Below are 25,272 nucleotides of genomic sequence, written 5' to 3' on the forward strand. Positions count from 1 at the left end.
CAGAAATGCAAATAAATCACCTACCATTCCCAGAACGGACATTCGCTAAAAGGCCAATGCACCAATCCCACTGGGGTAAAAACTCTCTTTCCACATTTCCTTTCCCTTAGAATAGAGTTCACTGCAGGACTGTCTTTTTTTTAGGATATGTGAAGTTATATCCATTGTAGGAGGAAACTGAAGGCCAGCACCAAAATACAGTAAATAGCACTGACTTGAAAAATCTCCACTCTTCATCGTCACTACTACAGGACACCTTTTCAGAACCATCTCATATGCTTCCTGTGTTTTTTAATGGGTTTTAAAAAACCTTATACAGATATAACTATATTTCTTTGTAATTTTAAAGAAATGCCAAGACTCCTATTACATCTTGATTATAATAATAATTCAATGTTATCTTTTAATGTCAAAATATAGACGGGCACATAGGGGAGAGAGTACCCACAGTTTAATGACCTGTAAAAACCAAGGAGGTTCAAGATGGACAACTAAGTTAAATAACAGATTTTCTTTTCTTGTCATGAGGACCTTTTTTCCTTTTCTCTTTCCCTTCCTCCTTCCCGTCCTTATTTATAGCAACAAACCCCTTTAGGCACAATATGAAACTTCAGACACAGAGTAGCATCTATACAAACATATATGCTTTGCATTTATTCAAGTACTAGTTGAAAATAAAGATGCCATCCATGTGTGTAATATGATGACACATCAATAACACCTAAAACCTACTCCTCGGGGTTGATGGAAAGAGCAAACATATGCTGACAGTTATTAGCAATTCTCCTAATTATCAGCAAACCTGCCTAAGCATAATTAAATATGGTAAAAAAACGACAGAATAGAAGGGCAATACTAATTTACAGCATGTCACCTCCATCTGTTGAAAGAGTAAACTATTTAAGAAATATCCTTGTTATATATTTAATTTTACAGCTCTAGGTACTATTTGACTCCATGGTAGATCCATTTACCTAGAATACCAATACCAGTCTAGTTCTATGAGGTCCTGGAAACTATAAGAAAAGGCGAAGATGTGTTCAACGTCTAGTAGATGAAAGTCTTTCCATCACTCAAGGTCTATCACCAGGTAATCTATCAGCTTTTTCTGATAATACCATTCTTCCAGAAGAAGTACCTCCCCCTCTCCTCTAAATCACCCTAAGCCTTTCTGCATTCTCTTCTGAACACAGACCACACACTTGGTGCTAGGGATATTTGGGGAAACAGTCCCTCCCTCCAAGGGAAGCTACAGGTATAAAAACAGTCCCTGTCATCCTGGCTCACTGAGACATTTACATTCTTGACCTCTCCCCCTCCTTCCCGAAACTCTGTCTTCTCTAGGCCTCCATGATGAACACGGTCTCCTTAACTTCTGGTGCCTCTTTCTTTTGGCTCATTCCTCAGGATCACTGGTGGGCTCCATTCAAAAGCTAGTGATTCCAGGGGGGTATGCTTGGCTTACTTCTCTTACCAGTCTTCAGAGTTTTGGAAGGGGCTGTAAAGGGTATCAGCATTAGGATGCATTTGAGCACCGAGTGTATTAGGATGAGATCGCAGGCCTGGGTACACTGGAGCAAAGATATTAACTCTGGAGAGCAGGGTGTTGACTTCATTGGATCAGCTGCCTGTGCAACTGAATGAAGCAGAATAATGAAATTACTTCGGGAGATACCTGCATGGTAGCCACTACTGTCTGGTGATGTCATAGGTACCCACAGCTTTAAATATTATTATCTCTATGCAGTTACCTCCAAATTTCTTCTCATGACCCTCTCCCCTAAACTCCAAATAAAATATATGCACGTGCTCATTTGATATCTTCCCTTTTTATCTATTTTCAACAATGAATTAACTAACAAGCAGAAAAAATGGGAAAATAAAATTTTTCCAAGAAATAACTGGGTGATAAGGAAGTGAGAACAATAAATAATTGAAGGAACCAAACGAAAGGAACAACATGGGAAACTTTCTTTATGCCAAGGGCATAAAGAATAGTTTAAAGGTTACACAAGAAGACGTGGGAAGGAAAGAAAAAACCAACAACTTACAGTTCCTGCCCTGAAATAATCTGCAATACGATGTTACATTCACTAAAAAGATGTAGCATTCCTAATCAATTACTTCCATATTCCAAAATGGGATGTTGTTAGATTCCTTAACTGGTACAGCCTCAAATACAGGGCCAACTCTCAATGCTTCCAGGCAATAGAAGGAATTTTGATGATGAATAACTATACAAATACCCCGAGATTCCACAGATGTACAACATCAGTATTTATGAAAATGTCAATGTAAATAGTTTATGAAGTTGTATACACAGATTTAAAATACCCATAAATATTTTTGCTTTGGATTGTAACAGGAAACTTTATTTTAAAACAGAAATATCACACCACAGTACTTGAACATTAGATTAGCTAAGATAACCAAAGAAGGCCAACAATTCTCTTTACATCCCTTCTTGGCTTTCCTGAATTTCACTCACATTACATAAAAGTAACATCTCAGATAGAAGGACGCCTCACTCTTTCAAGTTAGCCTGAAACACATACAAACGACTCTGTACAATGTCCTGGATAATTTAAGCTTTATGAATCAGCACATAACTTTTCAGACTGGACTTTCCCCCTTCTTTCATTTCCGTTCTATCCCTTCAACAAAAAGCAGGAAGGACTGAGAAGAGAGGAGTTGATAAATCTAGTTCCTGCTCTCCAAATGTTCACTACCTAAAAAAGACAGCACTGATGGAGACAAAGTAGATGCAGATAACTTGCCCTGGAATTACCAAAGTGAAAAAAGAAGTTATGGATACAAAACATACATAACAGGATAAAGTTACATTTGAGTTTAGAGATAAGAAAGCAATTTAAAATGTGCTTGTTTGGAGACCTCCCTGGTGGTCCAGCAGTAAAGAATCCGCCTTCCGACGCAGGGGATGCGGGTTCGATCCCTGGTGGGAGAACTAACATCCAATATGCCGTGGGGCAACTAAGCCCACTCACCACAACTACTGAGCTTGTACACCTCAATGAGAGAGCCCACGCACTCTGGAGCCTGCGTGCCACAGCCAGAGAGAGAAAACCTGCACACTACAACTACAGAGAAGCCCAAGCGCCACAAGTAGAGAAACCCGAGCGCCGCAACAAAGAGAACACGCACCATAACGAAAAGATCCTGCCTGCCTCAACGGAGATCCCATGTGCCGCAACTAAGACCCGACGCAGCCAAAAAAATAAATAAATAAATAAGGAAAATAAATAAATTAAATAAATAAATATTTTTTAAACAAGTGCTTGTTTGGACAGAGTGAGGACCAAAAGAGATAATAACATTTGCCTCCCACCCACCCTCCAAACTAAAAAAGTTCAACGAAGAAAGTTCCATTTCAAAGGCCTAGTAAGGCTTGAAGATACTTTGCATAGTTGCGGGTGAAGGAAACAACAGGAAAATTTGGCAGTGAGCTTGATGGCAGAAGTGGGGTGATAAAATTAAAAACGTATGGAGCAAGATACATGGTGGAATTACTGATGGGTACGGAAACGATTCCATAGCTGGCAAAGTAAAGAATAGAATAAATTCGAACACATATTTAAATATGACAAAATTTACGCAATAAGCAATTAATATAATGCCAAAGAGCTAGGTGTGAGGAGCTTGAAGTAGGGAGGAAAAGGTAAAAAGCAGGGTAAAAGGTAATAAGTAGAAGGTAACAGTGAACTAGGATAATTAGGGGAAAAATAGTGTTTGAGGTGCAGCAAATGAACACTTTCAAGGAAAAGAAATCAGAGCTCACCAACTCATCAGGGGCATGGAGTTTCCACGGCCGGCACCCAGGATATCAAGAGAGCAGCCTAGATCCATGAAGGTAGTGAGTGTTTTGAAAATACTAATTTGTACATTAATATTCATTTAAAATCCATTAAAAAGTCATTCATCAATCCTGCAAACTGTGATCTAGTACTGATCATCCTATTACCAAACAGGATCTGGGGAAGGGCATGTGAGAAATGGATGTCAGGGGAGACAACCGAAAAATGCCTACTATACAGGGGGAAAGGCTTATCAACTTTCCCTGAATTGTGCTTCAAATCCAAGTTATTAATTCATAAGAAAGGGTTCCATAAGTAAATAAGGCAGGGACACACTATCACCTCTGTTACGACATGATAATATATGTTAGTATATTAAGGCTCCATGAAATCTACAGTTAAAAAAAAAAAACAAGAAAAACAAAAACCCAACACTTACTATTAAACTAAGATATTTCTTAACTGATTTGACCATGGACTAACTTAAAAAAAAAATTTTTATACAGTGCATCCTATTGAATGTAACTGGGCACAAACAAGCCCAGTTTCAGAAGAATTCAGGATACAAACAAAATGGTATATACGTTATAAATTTAGCTATGCTTTTTAAAGTTATGTAAAGATATATAAACAAGCCAAAGGAAGCTCACCAAAGGATTTATAATGCTTGTTGTTACATAGTTAGATTACGAATAATTTCTTTTTTTCTTTCTTTTTGGTATTTGTCTATATTATTTATTTTCTAAAATGAGTACTATAACTTTTATAATCAGAAGAAAAAACTTAGGAGAAAAAAAGAAACATCATCCTGTTACTAAAAAAATAAAATAAAATATGATCTGGGTATGTAGTATGATTTTGACTACTAATTATTAAAGACTGCACCATGTTAAACCTCCAACCATTCAAATCACCAAACAAGTCAAAATTCAACAGATATCAGGTCCTTCCAATAAGATGACCTTATGCTAAATCCCCTGATTAAAATGGAATCAAAGAGGGCTACATAAAGTATAGATTACTAAAGATTGTAAGGTTAGCAGTATTTACAGGATTTGAATAATTACTCAATACAGATGATTAACACAATGGCTTATATTTCCTCATTTCTTCGTATGTAATATTGCTTTTTTAATATTTAATACTGACATACCCAAGAGTTCTCCATTTCACCCTTTCACAAGGTTGCAGTGATGTGGGCAGTCAGGTGAAGCTGCCTAAACAAAGCACAGACTGAGTCATCATCACTCGTTGCCCTTTCCTGGAACACATCTCTTTCCAACGTACACGTACTTCTCACCTTTTGTCCTCACAACCCTCCTTCTGCAGAGATTCGGGCTAAAGTGGAAGAAGGTCACCATTTGGACTGCAGACCAACACTCTGGAGAGCATTATAACAGTGCTATGAGCTATCGATGGCTCAAGGAACTGAAACTGTATATTCAACTCAGAAAGGAAGAATCTAGCAGTATTGACTTTCTCTGAGGGCAGGAAGGAAGGAGATGGTCTGAACTGTATTAAGTCAGATTTAAACTATACAAGCCATGAAAAATTGCCTTTGATCCACACATGATGAACCACAGCTGAGAATCTGCATCACTAAGGACAGCTTTTCAGGCTGCCAGCGTGGGCTATTCGAGCACTGTTCAATGCTTTGCCCTGAGCTAGTCACTATCAGAGAGGGAGGCAAAGAAGGAACATTTCCGCTCTCAGGTTCCTAAAATCTAACTGGAAGAGGAAAAGAGGAGTGTAGGAAACCAGAGGCTTCAGTAAGACAGAACAACTGGCTTTGTCAAAGACATCATGGTTTTCTCATTTGAGTATTTATATTCCAAAAAGAATTTAAGAAAGGGCACCTTGAGGCATATTTAACGTTGGCTTAGGAAGAGTAGAAAGCCACGTCCATAAGAACAACAGGTGAACAGAAAGTTCCTTCCACACGACACGCTAATATCCTAAACGATATTAATCACGATTGATATCAACAGTAACCATATTTCACATAGCAGCTTTTAAAATACCACCCAAGAACCAAGAGCTTAAAAGGAAAAAATTGAAACATAAAATCATTCCACATTGCCTTAGTGTTTCCTTAAATACAGATTGCAGATGGGTTATTTGTCTGTTTCACTGTACTCTTATTTCTGAGGATAAACTCTCTCCCCACAGAGCTCGGAGAACGTGGGACTCCGCCATGCTTTCCACTCTCTGACCCTGTGCATCCTCTCAGCCCTCACAAGCACGCTGGGAGGTGAGTATCTCCCCTTTGGAGAGGTAAGCACACTGTGTCTGACAAAGCGCTCACTGTGTGGAGGGCTCTCAATAAATACTGGGGTAGCAGTTAGAGGATTTACGGCAGAAGGACTATTTTGAAAATACATTATAAAAGAAAAAAGGCCTCCATTTGTAGCCTGAGTATCACTTCTGAAGCCCAATCCAGACATGAATCTCTACACCCAGTGGGGAAAAGTACTGATAATTAACTTCCTGAAAATGCTGCAGTGGTCATGTCACTTGTCTTTCGTGAAACTTCAGAGGCCCCTCAATTGCAGCCCCATTATTGTGTGACTCAGGCCTGGAGCTCAGAATTAAGTGGCACCCACCCCTAAAAGCCTTCCTTCTTCCTGTAACAGCAGGGAATAGTCTGCCCTCCACAAACCAGCACCTTTTCCTAAGGCTCCACAGTGACTGAACCGGAATTGAGGGTGTCCCTCTTGACCTTACATTCAGAATTTTAAAACTGTGAGTTATCAGAATGAATACCTTGTCTGATCCCTTAATTTTCCACATGGGGTGTGTCTCAGGGCCACCGTTAAGTCCACCAAGGTTAAACGGCCGGGGCTGAGCCCACATGTGAAGCCAGACTTCCTCATTCCCTGACTCCTACCCTGTCTGCTTCACCAGGCTGTCCTTCAAGAACATGCTTTCTCAAAAATCTGCTGTCACCAGCTGTAACTACAGTCTGAGCATCCATCTTGTACCAACTACTGTGCACTAACTACCTCCTTTACTCCCCACATCAACCTGCAGGCAGGTATCATCCCCTGCAGTTTGTATTAAGACCCTGCCACTCAGAAAAGACCGGGTCACTGCCGGGTCTGATCCCTAAGCCATGTTCCTGGCGCCAGAGGACCCACCCTCCATAAAATGCCTCTCCTTCTCCTACTTTCTGAAATTAACTCTACACATGGTTGGGGACTTTCCTCCTCAATTAGATTTTAGGTTCTGGAGGACAGAGATCCATCCAATCCTTACCCTCAAAGCACCTAAGCTCAGTATCCTTGAAATGGAATCCTTTGCAACAAAAGCCATGCGGTTCCAGCTAAGATGAACTAGAAATTAACTGATACATTAACAGAATTTATACTGTAATCTAAAAAGTAATTATGGTTATCTCATAAAAACTGTGTTGAGGGAGACATGTCAAAAAAAGTCACCATCACTGAAATTTAATATAGATTTCAGCTTCATGGTTCTCTCTTAAGGAGTCTTCACAACAGTCGTGAGTGAAAAATAAGAGCGGTTTGACCCTCCTCTCTTCAGTCCACTCATCATCAAAGTACCTGAAAAATAGCCATAATAATGAGAAAATCTCTTAAAAGAGCAACAAGAAGTGAATCAGAACTGGATAAGGCACCATCACATGAGATAACTAATGCACAATAGAATCTGCTATAAGAATCCTAGCAAAATAAATACACACATTCACAGGAAAAGGGAAGGAGGGGAGGTTAGTACAGCACAGGCGGCAGAGACAACAGAAAACAGAAATCAAAGATCACTGCCATCAAATTAATAATGGTCAAAATAATTTTTATCTTTTACCGTCAAATAATTTTTCTCCCATAGGAAGTCTCCACTTTGCTGCCCCTTTTTCAGTTGTTTTTAAAAAATGAATACGCTTTGTTTAAAAAAAACAAAACTGAAATAGTGCTAAAAAAGTGAAAAATACATCTTTCCTTCAAGATATCCCAACCCCAATGGTAGCCCCCCCCCCCCCCCCGCACTGGTTCATGAATTGTTGCAGACTCTGCGGGGGGTCGGGAGCACAAACACAATAAGACAGGCACTGAATAAGAAGGAGGGAGGGAAAGGATGCAGTGCAGGGAACAGCTCACATCTGAAGAGATTTGACTCCAGTGCTTACAGAACCAGAAAAAAAAAAGAAAAGAAAGGTGGAGGGTGGGTGATGAAGTGTGAAACAATCTACTTATGTTCAGGAGAGGCAGGGGACCTCCCGTGCCAACCTGACATAAAGCACCTGATGAAACACTTCACAACTGACACATTTTGAATCTTTTATATACTTATCCTGGTTCTGAAAGCAGGAGCCCTGTACAAATGTTTCTGGCAACTTGTCAACAAAAATTAAGACAAAAGCAAATGAAAGAACTTTAAGTCAATGCACACCACAACCCTCCAAGGTTTTTTTTTTTTCACTATGTAAATTTTTTACTAATTATATAAAAATTTTAGTTTTCTTTTACTAATTATGTACATATACAAATATACATAAACATTATAACCTTCAAATGAAGTTATTTTTATCTATGCCTCCAAACTTAAAACCCTCTGATTTCGGGCTTCCCTGGTGGCGCAGTGGTTGAGAATCTGCCTGCCAATGCAGGGGACATGGGTTCGAGCCCTGGTCTGGGAAGATTCCACATGCCGCGGAGCAACTGGGCCCGTGAGCCACAATTACTGAGCCTGGGCACCTGGAGCCTGTGCTCCGCAACAAGAGACGACCGCGCACTGCGATGAAGAGTGGCCCCTGCTTGCCACAACTAGAGAAAACCCTTGCACAGAAAGGAAGACCCATCACAGCCATAAATAAATAAATAAATTTAAATCATATGGGCTTCTAAGAAGACTTCTGCTTTAAAAATAACAAAAAACAAACCTCTGATTTTTAAATGAGATCTTACAAATCTATTATCACTTAAATGTTCATTTACAAAGTAGGGGGAAAAAAGTTACGTAAAATGCAAACTGACCAAGTGTTCAAAGATAAAACCTTGCGGCAGGAAGTCTTTTGTTTCTTGGTCACCCTTTTCATTTTTGTGGCAAAGTGAAATAAATCCCCTAACTGGACATAGTAAGTTTGATCTTAAAATGTAGTCCTGTTTGCATTATCACTCGCTTTAAAATGTGATCACTTTGCCTATGCAGGTGTTTCTATAAAGTGCACACAGGCAAGCACAACACTTACACTCTCTTGCTCGAAACCTCACAATAACTTCCCTCTGCTCTCAAGGCAAGAGAATTTCCCAAATGCATGATGCATCTCCCTGGTTAACAGCACAGCCTCTCTGCACTCTCTGAACCTGAAGCTCCAGTAAAAGGGAAAGGGGAACCAGCTGCAAGTACCTGAACGCACCTTGAATGCACCTTGAATGCACTCTGAAGCCTCAGGAGAAACCAGGTGGCAACTTCTGCTGAAAACCTCACACAATTCTCTTCCCTCCTTCTCTGTGTTTAGTCCTACCCGTCCCTCTTTCTACTGCTGAACTCTTTCTTTTCCTTCAAGACTGCATTTGGGTATTGCCTCTTCCAGGAAGTTTGTCCACACTCCGCCCCATCCCCTGACACGTTACCTTTTTTACAGCATCCCTTGAGAGGACTGCAGGTAATTTATGGTGATTAAAAAACAAGAGAGGGATTCTCCACTTTCAAGAAATTGATTTCACTTTGCATTATTACCTAACACCAGCTGTGCTAGGAATAAAAAGCGAGGGACTGTCAGTTTGAAGTTTTCTGACAAAATAACTGATTTTGAAATTTTTCGATGAAACTTTTGTTAAAATAGGTTTAAAAGAATGGATATGTTGGAGTAAAAAAAAAAAAGTTTCAACAGAGCACAAATGCAAGAAAAAGCCTAACTAGTGTTACAACAATCATGGGTGTAATAAGCAACAAAAAACATACAAATCAAAACAACACTGCATCATTTTATACCTATTAGGAAAAATTCTAGGGATGTCAGTCCTCCCACTGTTAATGGTGCTACAGTTAAAACAGACATCCTTGTGTTGGTAGAAGCAATGGAAACTGGTAGAACCGCTTCAGGAAAAAAAAAAGGTGGGTAAACCAGAAAATATTCATACTGTTGGGCTCCCTATTCTCTCTTTCAACATTTGCAAATGGATGGCTGTCCAGCAGCAGAAGGGATTTTCCTCTGCTGAGCCCCAGGTCTCCTCACACTTCCACCAGCCCTCTCTGATCATTGTTCCTTCAGCAAGCCCCGTGAATTTCCCATTCCTGTGAGCTATGGGCATCCACTTTCTCTTACAGTCCCCAACACTCCCCCCACATTCTTAGTCCCCAAAAGGCAATCATAAAGAACATCTTGATTTTTTAAAGTCTCCTGATACACCACCCACTAAGACACAAGTGTTTCAGGCCAGGGACCGCACCTTATTTAACTTTATGATCCTTAGCCTTTAATAGAGAATGTCAACTACATCTGAACAGGAAAACAAGTGGTACAAGAAACATTGAGAAGTAATTTTTACCATCTGTGAGAAGGAAAACCTGTGGTACAAAGATAACTCATTACTCTGCTATTTATTTAGCTTTTCACTTATGTTTTTTTTTTACCAAAGTAATGCATACACTCGTTAAAGCAAAGAGTACTTTCAGGCATTTAAGGAAAAAACAAAACCAAACAGTAGTGCTTTATTTCATCTTCTCCATTCCCAGGAGCAATCACTTTCAATTCATAGCACTGTTTCCTCCAGTATTTCCATGTTCCTAAATAACATGCTTATGCGCTATTTCTTGATTTATCAATCTTAGATATTCTCTGTTGAAGTTCTGTTTTGGAAGATGAGAAGTAAGCATGCTTCTGGTAAGTGTCTCCCCACTTCCCTTGCCCTATTTTATGTAACTATGCATGGATAGATGTATAAGTGTATGTCACAGTTATATCACATATATACATCAGGATTTATATTACTACGGCTGTATTTGCTCAGTTGCTTACTTTTATTTTTCCTGGAGTTAATAACTGCTTCTTTTCAATTGCTTAGTTTCTATATACCTACCCTTAATTCCTTCTAAATTCAACAAGAGAAGCAAACAAACAAACAAACAAAAACACTTTTCTCATTCCTGTTTCTCACATGGTCAAAAGTAACAGGTGCCCATTCCATTTCTCTCTCCTGGAGACTTCTCTCCATCTTCATGCTCCAATCCAGCCCTGCTGATCTCCAGGTCTACTGCACAGGCACCTCCAGAAAGACATCATCACCATCATCATCCTGACATTTCCTTCCCTCCTCTCCTGGGATGAATGCCATGCTTCCCAGATCTTATTATCTTTCTCTTTCTTAGTTTATTCCCTCATTTTAATGGACGACTATCCTCATTCAGCAACTGCCTAAGAAAAGTACCTAGGTGTTAAAGTTTTGAGTCTTGGCACATCTAGCCTTAATCTGACTGATGGTTTGGCTGGGTATAAAACTCTAGGTAGTAAGACATTTACCACTAGAATTTTTAAGGTATTATTTCATTATCTTCTAGCTTCTACTGTTGGAATTGAAAGGTCCAATGATATTCTGATTCCTGATCTTTTATACAAGTTCTTTTCCAGTAATATTTTAGGATCATCTTTTCAGTACTGGAGTGGCCTCTGTGCGAGTCTTTTTTATAGTCCTTGTATTGGACACCCAATAGGCCTTTTCAACATAAAAACATACCTCTTTCAGTTAAGTGAAATGTTATTTCATTATTTGTTTTGATATTTCCTTTTCTTCCTTTTTTCTTTCATTTTGTAAATGTTTTATTTATTGGATACTGTACTCCCTCAATAGTTTCTTATCTCTTCTCTCACACCCCCCATTTCTTTTTCATTTAGGTACTTGGGAAAATCTTTGACCTTTATTTTCAAACCAGACTATTTAATTTTTCCTTTTTTTTTTTTTTTTTTTTTTGCGGTACACGGGCCTCTCACTGTTGTAGCCTCTCCCATTGCAGAGCACAGGCTCCGGACACTCAGGCTCAGCAGCCATGGCTCACAGGCCCAGCCGCTCCGTGGCATCTGGGATCCTCCCAGACTGGGGCATGAACCCATGTCCCCTGCATTAGCAGGTGGACTCTCAACCACTGTGCCACCAGGGAAGCCCCCTATTTATTCTTGAACTCAATTTTGAAAAAAATTTGTGTCCTCTGATTGTTTCTTCCATTAAAAAAAAAAATCTGTTCTTGTTTCATGACTATGATATTTTGTCTTATCCCTGCTATTATTAAACTAATTTGAAAGTGTTCTTATTTTTTTAATACTACTTTCATTTTTTTTTTTTTTTAATTATTTGGCTGTGCTGGGTCTTAGTTGCGGCACGCGGGATCTTTGTTGCCACATGCAGAATCTTTAGTTGTGGCATGTAGGCTCTTTAGCTGCAGCATGCAGGCTCTTAGTTGTGGCATGCAGGATCTGGTTCCCTGACCAGGGTTCGAACCTGGGCCCCCTGCACTGGGAGCGTGGAGTCTTAACCTTTGGACCACCAGGGAAGTCCTAAAAGTGTTATTTTCATATTCAATGAAAATGAATGAAATGAAATGAAAAAGTAAATTTCTCAATTTACTTTTCTTCCGTTTCTTGTGTGCACTGTCCTTCTCACATGGAAGGCTTTTTCTCATATGTCTGCTATCACTGGCCATCCTTTTACATTTAGTGCCTGGGTGGGGGCAGGGCCTGGTGACTACTAAGTAGACTTTCCTGAAGGGGACTGGGTGGGGACCCATTGGTTTACCTGGGGAAACTGGACATAGGGGGAAATATAATCATCACTGCCTAGCATCTGTGTAGTCCCTTCATATATCCGGGGAAATTCTTTGCCTTATACAGAACCTGCCTTCTACAATAGAGGCTAAAAGTGCCACACTGTCAATTAACCAGCTATTCTTACAGATAGGGCACAGACATTACCTGCTCCTCAGCCAATGAGATGTGCACATCCTGGACTCTGAACTGAAAGGCAGCATCTGGAAAGAGCAAGGAGGAAGCAAATACATTTACATGGAAGCTGGTGGCATCAGCAGTAGCGACGGTGCAGTAGCTCCCTCATTTAAATGCTGGTGGTGGGACTTCCCTGGTGGCACAGTGGTTAAGACTCTGCCTGCCAATGCAGGGGACACGGGTTCAAGCCCTGGTCCGGGGAGATCCCACATGCCATGGAGCAACTAAGCCCGCGAGCCACAACTGAGCCTGCGCCATGGAGCCCGCAAGCCACAACTACTGAGCCCGTGCGCCTAGAGCCTGTGCTCCACAACAAGAGAAGCCACTGCAATGAAAAGCCCATGCACCTCAACGAAGGGTAGGCCCCGCTCGCCGCAACTAGAGAAAGCCCACACGCGACAATGAAGACCCAACACAGCCGAAAATAAATAAAAATAAATTTATAAAAAAAAAAGTGCTGGTGGTGACAATGCAAAACTGGGCAACCCGTGCTCAGGGGCAGCACCATGCCGGCCTTCTTGAGTGATCTGAGTGCTGTCTTGGCCAGCTGGCCTCCCTTGTTCTTGCCTATTTTTCAAACCTAGTTCTACAGCCTTTCCAGTGATTCAGCAAGTCACTAAACACTATTTCCATAAATTCCTTTCCTGCTGAAATCAGACTGACAGTTTTCCCCCTATACTGGGGACCCAAAAATGCTAGTACTCAGAGGTCATTTTTAGAATACACTTCACTTTCTCTAGAGAAGAACGGTTCCATTTCCTGCCTGGCTTCCAGCATTCTGGGAACCAAGCTCAGCCAAAAATGTTTCAAATAATTCCTCCCTGCTTCCAGAGCCTTTACAATTACACCGGTTTGGGAAGGGACCCGACTATGTACCTACGACCAACCTCTCAGTGCAATCTTCCCAGCTACCTGGGGCCTCCAACTCTTGGACTGTATAGGGTCAAAATTTCCTAGAATTTCTCTGTAAAGCCCTTTACATGCAGCTCTCTCCTCATCACTAAATTAGTTACAATACATCCATCTCTCTCTGCTGACCAAAACAGTGTTGATAATGCCAATCTGCTCCTATTTCTTTTCCTCATATTCGACCTTGCATATTTGCATCTTTTTCTATTCCTTTAGTAACACTGGCGTAGGGTTTGGGAGGGGAAGAAAAAACTGCAGCATGTGTTCAATCTGGCGTGTTTAACTGGGGACTGCAATGTTATTAGTCTGAACTGAAAACTTTCAAGTATGAAATATTTGAAACATGCAAAAACTTAGAGATATGTAGTACCCCTCATCTGGATTTAATAAATGTCAGTGTTCTGCCAGATTTGCTTCAGATCACAAAGAAATAAAATGTTATAGAGAAAATATCAACTTCTAACCCCATTCTTCTCTCAGCCTCTCCAGAGAAACTTCTCTCCTGAAGATGCTAGGCACCCTTCCCACAAGTATTTGTATATTTATGAAATCTAAACAGTATCATTGGGAACACATCCTTTCCCAACTTTGTTTTTTTCACACAAAACTGTCTTCTAGATTTACTCATGGTGATACAGAAAGATACAGATCCTTTACGATAACCTCTGTATGCTTTACATTCCGTGTATATACTTGGGTTTGTTGCTTGAAATCTAGGTTATTTCCAGTTCTTTGCTATTACAAAGACAGAATAGCCATTCCTTTCACACCTTCTTTGTGAACATGGGTCAGTCTCTCTAGAGGACTCTATAATGGGAAGTGCTGAAACCTTGAGTTGGAGCGTTCTTCAACATTATTGGATACTATCAAACTACACTCCAAAGTGGTTGTAACAATTTTACAATCCAACAGTCACATATAAAACAACATTTGCTGCCACATTTTTGACTTTAAATTATCAGGATCGCATAAAATGTTACCTTGTTGCTTCTACTGGCATTTACCTGATAATCAGTGAGAATTTTAATTCATTTATTGGTCTTATCTACTTCTGTTTTGTACATTTTTCTACTAGGTCCCTGCTTTCTTTGTTACTGATTTGTAGGATTTCATTATATACTATGGATATTAACCTTCCATTAGACATGTGTCTGAATATTCTATAGGTTGTCTTTTACCTTTGTTTAAGGTATAATTTCTTATACACGCATTTAAAATTTTTAACATAGTCAAATTTATCTCTCCTCTCCTTTATAGTTTGGGCTTTTTGTATCTTGTTCAAAAAAAAGTCCTCCCAATCTCTAATATTATACAGACGTTTTCCTATATTTTAAGAGTTTAAATGTCTCTCTTTAAAATGCATGTCTTTAATTCATTCAGAATTTATTTACAGGAATATAATTTTAATTTTTATCACACTGTCCCACCACTGCTTTTTGAATAGTCTGCTTTTTCCATACGAATTTGTAATACAGGTCAAAAACAAGTTCCCACACCAAGAAGGTCTCTTTTTAGAGTCTCTCTTCTGTTTGAATGGTCTATTCTCTATCCGTATGTCAATGCAGCACCAATTCAAATATCACAGCATTATAATAAATCCTACTGACCACATTAATTCTACTTCTTCAATTAATTTTAGTATTCTGCCATGTTTCATGGCAAACTCTCTTGCCTTTGTTGCTTTGTTCTAGTTTTGAATTGCATCAAATTCATAAACTAATGAGAACTTGGTCGTTGCATACCTTCTGTTATACTTATTATGAGGTACATTTTAATATTTTCTTATTCTGACTAGGATCATTTATGTAATCACATTTTCTAATAAACTGTTGCTAGTGTACTAAAAAAATCACTGATTTTTTTGTATATTTCATATCCAGTAATCTTACTGAACCCTTATTAGCATTAATATCAGTTTGATGGTTCTTTTTAATTTTTTTAGTTAGACAATCATATCATTTGCAAAACAACTTTTTCCTTTTGTTGCCTTATCAAGTTGGCTAGTAGTTAGCATGGCTTAATTTTAAAATGTAATGTTAAGTTAAAAAAAAAAAGGCTACATTCTACTTTGTAAACATATTTATATACCTGCAGAAGCACAGGGACTTTGAGAAAATGAAAATAGTTGATTTTTTAGGAGGAAGGATTTTCTTCTTTATAAATATTTGTTACATAGTAGTTTTCAAAAAAAACACATACGATTTTAGAAGTACTATGCAAGAAAATACACTCTATATAATTTTTATTAAAGGTAAACTGACGGTATTTTAATTTTTATTAAAAGTAAACATGACTTTGTAACTGACAGATCAGTTAGAAAGTCATGAAAATATGCCAGAATATTTAAAGGAGGAATAAGTCTTAACCACATGTGGGAATTTATTTGGGATACGATAAAGGCCTTGCCAGCTAGCCACCCAAATGGCTCTACTCCCTGCAGTCCACCATATTCACTAAAGCAAATGGGGAGAAGTCCACTTTGGAGTGTGTTCTTGTATTCCCTATGGCATGATTTTAGGAGGAAAAAGAGATGGATTATACTTTCAAGAGCTTTTTAAAAATGCTGTTAATTTGGACTTGGTTACAAAATGAATGAATGATGGAACCTTCAGTAAAACCATAAGGCAGGCCTACCCACCACCTTCCCAAAACCAAATTCAGTATCTCTATAATTAAGAGCACATATAGGAAATGACTTCAAAAAGTCTCCTGTAAGACTAGATCCCTGATGCCTAGAGAGTTAATAAGAAAACAGACAAAAATAACATCCTGACCCAACTGAGAATGTTGTGTGGTACAAGTGAAACTAAAACTGAGAAACAAAATGAAAGGAAAGCTGTCAGAAAAATAAAAATGAAAGACATTAGGGTTACTGTGAAAGTGAAAGACAACAGAATAAATATGAAAATTTCCAAATAGAAACTCCAAAAGAGAAACTATCAACAAGTAGAAAAGAATCAATGTTCTCCATGAGAGGGTCCATTTCTCCACCTTCCATCCAACAACTTTTCATTTTTGACAATTTGTTGATGTGAAATCCAAGTACTCTTTCTACAGTGAGAAATGGAGGGCATGATTCAGGGGATGAAAGGAAACAAAAAAGGTACCTTTAACTGAGGAATTAAAGCATGTTAAAGTACTGATAAAAACCTGTAAAAGTAACTAGTACTTATTTTAGAGTTAAAGTAAACAGCTACATTGAGTGGAGAAAGGGGTGAAGAAGAGGACAGAAAAACTAAGGACAAGAATTGATGACAATAAGAAAGGTGAAGAAATACTGCTGATATTTCTGTGTGGATTATATGCTAAAACAAAGCAGGCCTCTGTGTATTTTTTTAAAAACTCAAAAAATTAAATCATGTATTCATGTGAAACCAAAGAAAAGTGTGTCTGCAGTATAGAGAAGAAAAATGTGCAACTACATTATAAGTTATAAAAGAAAATAGTATTAAGGAAGAAGAAGGGAAGAAAAGAATATAGATAGCAATATTTATTGAGCACTGACTATGTCAAGACACTGAAAATCACAATTACAAGAAGAAAGTGACTAGAAATGTACACGGAGTGCAGTAAGAGAATACAAGACAAATACCTAAGATTTGCTGGGGAGTTAGGGAAGGCTTCACAGAGAAAACAGCTGAGCTGAATCTGGAGGGTAAAATAGGATGGAACTGGATGCAGAGCTTGGAGAGTAGTTGAGTAAAAAAGGAACATGTGCTATTGCAGAGAGAAATGAATTAAAACACACTATGGAAGCATAAAGAATAGTAACAATGGGATTAAGAATGTGGATGCAATATATAAACAGGTCACAAGAAATAGTTTAGTCCAGGGATTACACTCCAAACCATATAAAGATACAAAAGGAAACAAATCATGATCAACACGTCAGAAAGAACTGATTATAATGCTTAACGATTCACAGCTTTAAAACCATCACACAGGTTCTCAGATTTGAAAAAAAAGAAAACAGTAATATACGTATGAAAGCAAAAGCTAATTACCTCAACTTACTGAAAGAACCTCAGTTGTTAATACAACAAAAAAACAAAATCCAACATCTTACTCTAAAGATGTATAAACCAAAAGACAGAAACAATTTTTAAGGAGATAGTAATAAAACTGTATTTTTAAAAAAACAGAGGAAGCAATATTATTGGGTGTCAAGATTAAAAGAAAAATATCAAGCTAGATGTTATGGTAAAAGAAATATTTGTAGGTAATTCCACGGCGGTCCAATGGTTAAGACTGCGAGCTTTCACTGACGAGGGTGCAGGTTCAATCCCTGGTCAGGGAACTAAGCTCCCACAAACTGTACAGCACGGCCAAAAAACAGAAAAGAAAAGAAACATTTGTAATCAAATATGACATTTTATGTCAAGTACTAACAAATGAAATCAAGGCAAAAACTGCGACACAGAAGGAGAAATCAGCTGAAAATAATCACATTTAGTTATTAATGAGACAAATTATTAACAGTGTGTCTACAGTACACCGGGTATTATTCTTGGCACCCAGGCACTGAATAAAAGTGACAAAATTCTCTGCCTTTCTTGAAGTTACATTCTAGGGAGAAAGACTGACTATAAATAAATAAGTAAACAAACAAATAAAATTTATTTTTGACATGCTGCGAAATGCTACAAAGGATAACAAAGCAGGAAAGGGAAAAATGCTGGGAGTCTCAGTTCTAAAAAACAGTCAGGGAACACATGAATTGAGAAGTGGACATTCCTGCCTCAGCAGAAGGAAGAAAGGGAGCAAGGCAATCACAGTGTCATACAGATCCAGTGCACAAACACAGTAATGACAAAAGAAAACAAAGAATGAAATTAATGAAACCAATAAAAGTTATACTGACCTCTATACCCACCCTAAAAATGGGATCAACTTTCTAGTCAATTGTCCATGGTATGTATATAAAAACTGAGCAAACATAAAGTATTTTAGAAACCTAAAATGTATATATATATATTTTTTTGCGGTACGCGAGCCTCTCACTGTTGTGGCCTCTCCCGTTGCGGAGCACAGGCTCCGGACGCGCAGGCTCAGCGGCCATGGCTCACGGGCCCAGCCGCTCCGCGGCATGTAGGATCTTCCCGGGGCACGAACCCACGTCCCCTGCATTGGCAGGGGGACTCTCAACCACTGCGCCACCAGGGAAGCCCTAAAATGTTATTTTTTTTAATACACAGTCTATATTCTTGGATCAAAGTTTAATTTTTAGGAGCGTTCAATAAAAACAAAACAACTACGTGTATGAGCATATTGAAACACAAGAAGTCGTCATTTACAATCCTGAAAAATAGAACAGCGAACTTTCTCACCTAGTAAATTAAGCCAAAATCATACACTGAGGTAAATATGTGGCTTTTAATATAAACTATAAACTGAGAATTCAACTCAAACCCTCAGAAAAATACAGAAAAATGTTAATAAAATAAAGAAAAAAGTAAAATTTAATAAACATACTAATAAATAAATATATCTCAAACATAATTCTTTGATAAAAACAATAAAATCTTCATATCCCCAGAAATCACACTTAGAAATGAGGAAAAAAATTGGAGATTAGATATATAAACCAGAGAATATTTTTAAAAATCTGAAAATGAAAGATAAACAAGGACATAAATGATTTCCTATTAAAAACACAATAGCCTAAGTATAATACTAGAAAAGACTGATAAAACTAAAGAAGAAATGAAAAATTATCAATAAAATACATCCCAAATATAGGAGATACAGAGATTGCTGGTAATTCTTTCCAACTTGAAGAAATTTTAATTTCTTAATTAAACTAAGAAATTACAGTGTGTTCTGCATGTATATGAAGAAACACACATGATAAACAAAACATGAAGGAAAAACCAGCACGTTATCCAATCCAATTAAACCTAAGTTAAATAGAGTTTCAGTCTCAACACTCAAGATATTTAAGAAAACTAAACTATTGTATTTTACATATTGAGAGATTATTATTTGCCAAGCACTATAATAATAACTTTACATATGTTATCAGCAGATACAAATGAAATTTTAGGCAATACAATTAGTATTCCGCATAAATAAATGAGAACAAAAGCATAAGATCACTTAATAGATACAAGGTAGGCATTTAAAGTTCTATACAAATTTCTATAAGAATGGTTTCTATTTTTGGTACATATTTCAAACAACCAAAAAGGAAAACAACTGATTATTATTAAAGATTAGATAATTCTCTATGACCTAAAATGAAATGACAGAAATATTAGAAAAAAATGAGACAAAGTACAATTATTTTTTCTGATATCATGGACATGATAGCTGTTATACTGACAACAGTATTCCCAGGGTCTGGTATATTATCAGGCACATAGATTGAGAAAAATCAATAGTATATATATTAGGAATAAAATATAAAGAGCTTACACAAATTGTTCAAGAAAATATCAATAAACTTGTTCTTTGTGAAGTGACAACTATGGCTAACAAATGTTGTACAGTGAGAATGTATCATTTTACAATGTAAAAACTGTATTTTGTTATTTAGAAAAGTAACAAACTGGAAAAGAACAGGAAGAGCTGGCTCACAAGAGAAGGAAATACGGAAGAAAATGTTTCACCTTACTACCTTAAAAAAAGGTCACACTAATTCTCTAGTACAATGCTACTGGGATGCAATTAGCTAAATGCTGCTAAAAGCCATTAAAATGTGAGGGTTCTAAAAAAATAATCTATAACATTAAAAATTAATCCATATAAATAAAGATATAAATTTCAGCATTTTTAACAGCAGCACAAAATGGAAGTAAACCAAATGTGTAACTGGAAAATGGTTAAGTAAATTAAGACACCAATTTTTTTAAACGGCATACACTACATGGGAAACATTTTATAATGCAATATTAAGCTTAAAAGGAAGAAAACACATATACATATAAATGATCACTATCCGTGCATTTTAAAAATGAATCACCTTCAAGGTATTTTACTCATAAATAAAACAAAATTAATCTTCTAGATGGCTACTGAGAAGAACTTCAAAAAGTATGAATTCTTCAAATCAATTCCAAAATCCAATTTTAGAGTATTATGACTAAATTCCCATTTTTCTCAACATAATATTAAGGAAGACTCTAAAACACAGCATTTGCTGATCTAACATCTAAGTCATTCATGAAAATGATGGGCTATGACTAAATAAAAATAATTAAAATAAATTTTTGAAAAAAAAATCTGTAATTTATTCCAGGAAATCTGAGGAGCTGAGGGAACTGAGGATGCACAGGGCTTCTAAACTCATGTGGTACATACTGTACTCATTCCAGCAGGTGTGGCAGGCAGACACTATCCATTACCTACCCCATATTTCTCCCTCCCAATTCTTCCCAAACAGGAGATTCTCAATTTGTTCGGGTAGTCATGGAGCACCTTGGCAGGTACTCTTTCCCCTACCCCAGGGGAGAAATCAGGAATTCTCCACAGCAGTCATGGACTCTCATGCCCCTCCGCCTTGGCCAGTGACTGGTCTAGGGGTAACTACCTAATGTAGTTCTGACCAATGAGAAGGAAGCAGGTGTCTGCAGCATGCAACTTGCTGGGTAACTTAAGCTCTCTTGACAAAAAGCAACAGACTGGGCTAGCAAGCCCTTGGCCTACCACCTTCTGCCTCCCCCTTCTTCCTCTTGGAGTACAGGAAGCTTGGAAGAGCACTGGTACCTTGCACTGCCAAGGCCAGCCTGAGGGAAGATACCAAGGAAATGAAGGGCAAAATCCAGGGTCCCTTGTGGCATTCCTGAGCAGCACATGCACCAGCCCTGGAGTGTTGACTTCTGGGGCTGCTTCTTTCCATTTGCTTAAGTCACTAGACTGGGTTTCTAATGTCTGAAGCTGATCACATTCCTAACATATACAGCAAATAAATCTGAATAGGTAAATGTGATTTTTATTCACTAATACTTGTTATTTAATTTTTACCAAAAGTAGACAATATTTTGATCAAAGATATTTAAACAAGAGGTTGTAAGTAGAATAAGGGATGAAGAAACAAATTAATAAATGAATAGGAGATGACAAGAGGATGTTTAAGATGCATCTCTAAATTTAGTTCCTATAGAAACGAGTCCACTAAAAAATATTTTTAAATCATACATATGAAGTATAAACTTTGGGTTTTAATGAAGAAGTCTCATTCTCTCAGCTCATATTTTAATGACTATTCAAGAAAAAGTTCTCCACATCAAATCTGGCTCAGGAAAATGAAGTGAATCTTCACACAAAAAATAAATTTACATAGTTTTCCCACTTTAAATGGGAGTTGGCTTCTTGTTTTTTCAACAGTTGGAAAACTTGCTTTTGGAAATTCAAAATTACTTTTACATTTGGTAGGAAAAAGTGCAGAAAACTCTTTATTCTGTTTGTAAAGATGAATCAGATTCAAAGTGTTCTAGAGATAAATCAGCAACTAGGTCCAAATCCTTTGGTTTAAAAAAAAAAAAATCTCTTTATTACTCTATGTTTACCCATCACGTAAATTAAAAGGTCACAGTATTTCACACAGATATTTCTATAAGATCATTACTGCCCTATCTGATAAAACCTTGAATCTTTTATAATGTTTTAAATGTTGGTATAAAATTTTTCATGGGGGAGTCCATTGCCATGGGGAAAAATAAACTATAAATGGTGTACATTATTTAAAAAAACGATAAAAACTTTTTTGTCTTACTATGCCTTTCTCTACAAAAAGTAAAGTTGCAGTTAAGATTGAATAGAAAATGAAATATTTATGTCTGCTGCTAGTTTGCATGCATTCAAAATGCTTCAGAAAATTCAACAGAGAGGTGACTTAGATCATCTGAATTCACAAACTAAACCTTCACAAGGAAATCCCTATGTGACCTCATCTGCAGCTTTCACCAGCCATCCACGACACTTCTGATTACTTGGTTAAATGAAAGCATGGGGAATGACTGGTTCACTGAGGCTCTTGACGTACCTTCTCTCAGAACAGAAATCTACCTTCAAACATGTTGGAGCTCCCCACATGTCTGCGTGGGGAGTTCTCTGCAGTCTCCTTATAATCTATTGCCCATAATGTCTCCAGAAAATTAACAGAAAAGGTAAATCTTTAAAGGTTCATCTTTAGAAAAGCAAGGCTCTCTATATGGTCATAAGAACAGTACCTAGTATAATGCCTGGTACATTCTGGGCACTCAAGCAAAAGCACTACTTTTTCCTCTATTTTTCAGTCTATACCCTGATATTCGCTCAACAAATATCTATTACTCAACAAATATTTGAGGCGCTGTTCTACATGCTGAAGTTACTGCCCTAAAAATGTTTACATTTAGTGGGAGAGAAAATGAACAAATAAACATGATTTAAGAGCAACATACAGTACTCAGGCTTTGAATTCAACAAAATATTTTTTAACCTATTCCACCTGGAATGCCATCAAGAATATTAATTCTGAAAGTGGGATTTTGGTTTAAAAATCCTAAAAGACAACTTATTTACATATCACAAACCAATACTTTTAAGAATTACCTACAACAGTTTAGCAGTATTCATTTTCCAGCAAGTTGGAAGTATTTTCATTTCAACTGAATTGCATATTTTTTAAAAATTGAACTTGTACAAATTAGAAAATTAGTAGTTATCATAATAAAATAAGCTAAAAATAATATTTTACATTCTTTTTTGGCAGTCAACTCTAGCCTAGTATTACAATCCATAATATTCCTACTATGGAAAAGTGAGGTAGCTTTCTTTATATTAGTTACAACCTGGAAAGAGTCAACTTTCATTTCTGGGCCTCTTAAACACAGTATGAACTCGAGTAGGAGTCAATCATGACTGGTTTAATTTAATTTTACTTTGCTCACTTCCATCCTTTATATTTAATGAAGTACTTTCACAAGGATCCAAGTTTAACAGAACCATAGTCATATGAGTTACATAGGCACTCCAGTACTGAGTGCCAGAGCGAAGTCAGAAGAACAAATAGCATTAAGTAGCCCCTTTGTGCAGAGAAGTACAAAAACACAACCTGTAGTAGCCATCTTTAGCAGCAAAGTCCTCCTGGTTTGCCAACAGCAGACTTCCTTTCTTATGGAATTAATGTCAGAGGAATAAATAAATGGAATAAATGTCAGAGGAAAATATGATATATAAATAAATGGAATAAATGGAATAAATGGAATAAATGTCAGAGGAAAATATGATATATAAATGAAGTTTTCCATGTGTAAAAGTAATGAAAGAAATTACAAAAGAAAAAGTTAATAGATTTGGTTACATGAAACTTTAAAACATCTATATATTAAAAGGCAAACCACAAACCAGTAAGAAAACTACACTACAACATAGGTTTAATGTACTGACTATACATTATAATTATATACATAATACTCTATAAAATACTGAATTCACAGAGTCACTGTAAATCAAGATAAAATATTAAGACTCCAAAAGAAAGATGGGAAAAGAAACATTAACAGGCAATTCACAAAAGAAAACAATAGATAACTAGTTAAACATTTGAAAAATGTTTCTATTCAATAAATAAATACAAATGAAAAGAGGTTTTTTTGGGAGGGGTTGTTTTTGTTTTTCATATAATGCGATCATTGGCTACTGGGAGCAGTGAAAACTAGTTTTAAAAAAAGAACTTTTAGGAATATGTATCAAGAGCCTCTATAAGGTTTACAAACTTTTACCCAGTCATTTTATTCCTGAAAATGTCTTAAGGAGATATTCCAAAAGACAAAATTTTATGCAGAAGATGTTCATCATGGCATTATTTACAGTAAAAAAGAACTGTAAACTACCTCAATGCCCCCAAACTATATAAATTATGGAATGTCCAAAAATATTATATACTCACAAAAATTAGTGCTTTTAATTATGAGAACACAATATAATATTAAGTTTAAATTTCAAAAACTATGTGTGCAATGTGACCTCAACAACATAAAGAGGGAAAAGAGCTAATAACAATAGCACATACACAGATGGGGAGAATACCACCAGCAAGTAGTATTTTAGGGTTGGTAATGTTGATAGTGTTGGTTATCTTTCTCTTTCCACTCTACTGTAAATGCCAGGCTTTCTCCACATTCTAAGAAGATGGGGTCTCTGCCCAATCATCACTGTGCTCCCAGCATTGTGCCTTTCACACAGTAGGTACTTAGAAATATCTGTTGACTAAATTTAAAGCCAAAGGGAAAAAAATAAATATTTTATAGAAAAATTAACAAACACATACATATATACACACACGTAAATATACATGTATGTGTGTGGATGTGTACACATATATATATACATCCAGAGTACCAATATCAAAACTTAGAGAGGGAGGGGGTAACTTTTCAGCATCTATGTTTATATTCTTAATATTGTAAAAAGCAGGGTAATCTGGGTACAGCAGCTAAGGGGAACAAGAAAGAAAACATCCAAAAAGTTGCTTGAAAAGTTTTTATAAGAATAAAATCAGAGGATGGTATAATTTTGAACTGTTATCTTTGTTAATGAACTCTCTAGCTCTTTATACTGAAGGTCACCTGTGGAGAGGAGAGTTTTACTCAAGAATGCAAAGACTGTCTC

The 25,272-nt window shown here is 37.1% G+C and overlaps 1 protein-coding gene across 1 annotated transcript in view; it reads right to left on the reverse strand.

Moving 5' to 3' along the window:
- The window catches only part of SIPA1L1 (signal induced proliferation associated 1 like 1), a 377,254-nt gene that overhangs the window by 148,697 nt on the left and 203,285 nt on the right, over positions 1-25,272 (reverse strand). The window contains exon 5 of the mRNA XM_082844854.1: positions 12,739-12,794. The gene's annotated coding sequence lies outside the window, so the exon portion shown is untranslated. The remainder of the gene's footprint in view (positions 1-12,738; positions 12,795-25,272) is intronic.

This window comes from Leucopleurus acutus (assembly GCF_964270905.1).
Source record: "Leucopleurus acutus genome assembly, chromosome: 1".
NCBI lineage: Eukaryota > Metazoa > Chordata > Mammalia > Artiodactyla > Delphinidae > Leucopleurus > Leucopleurus acutus.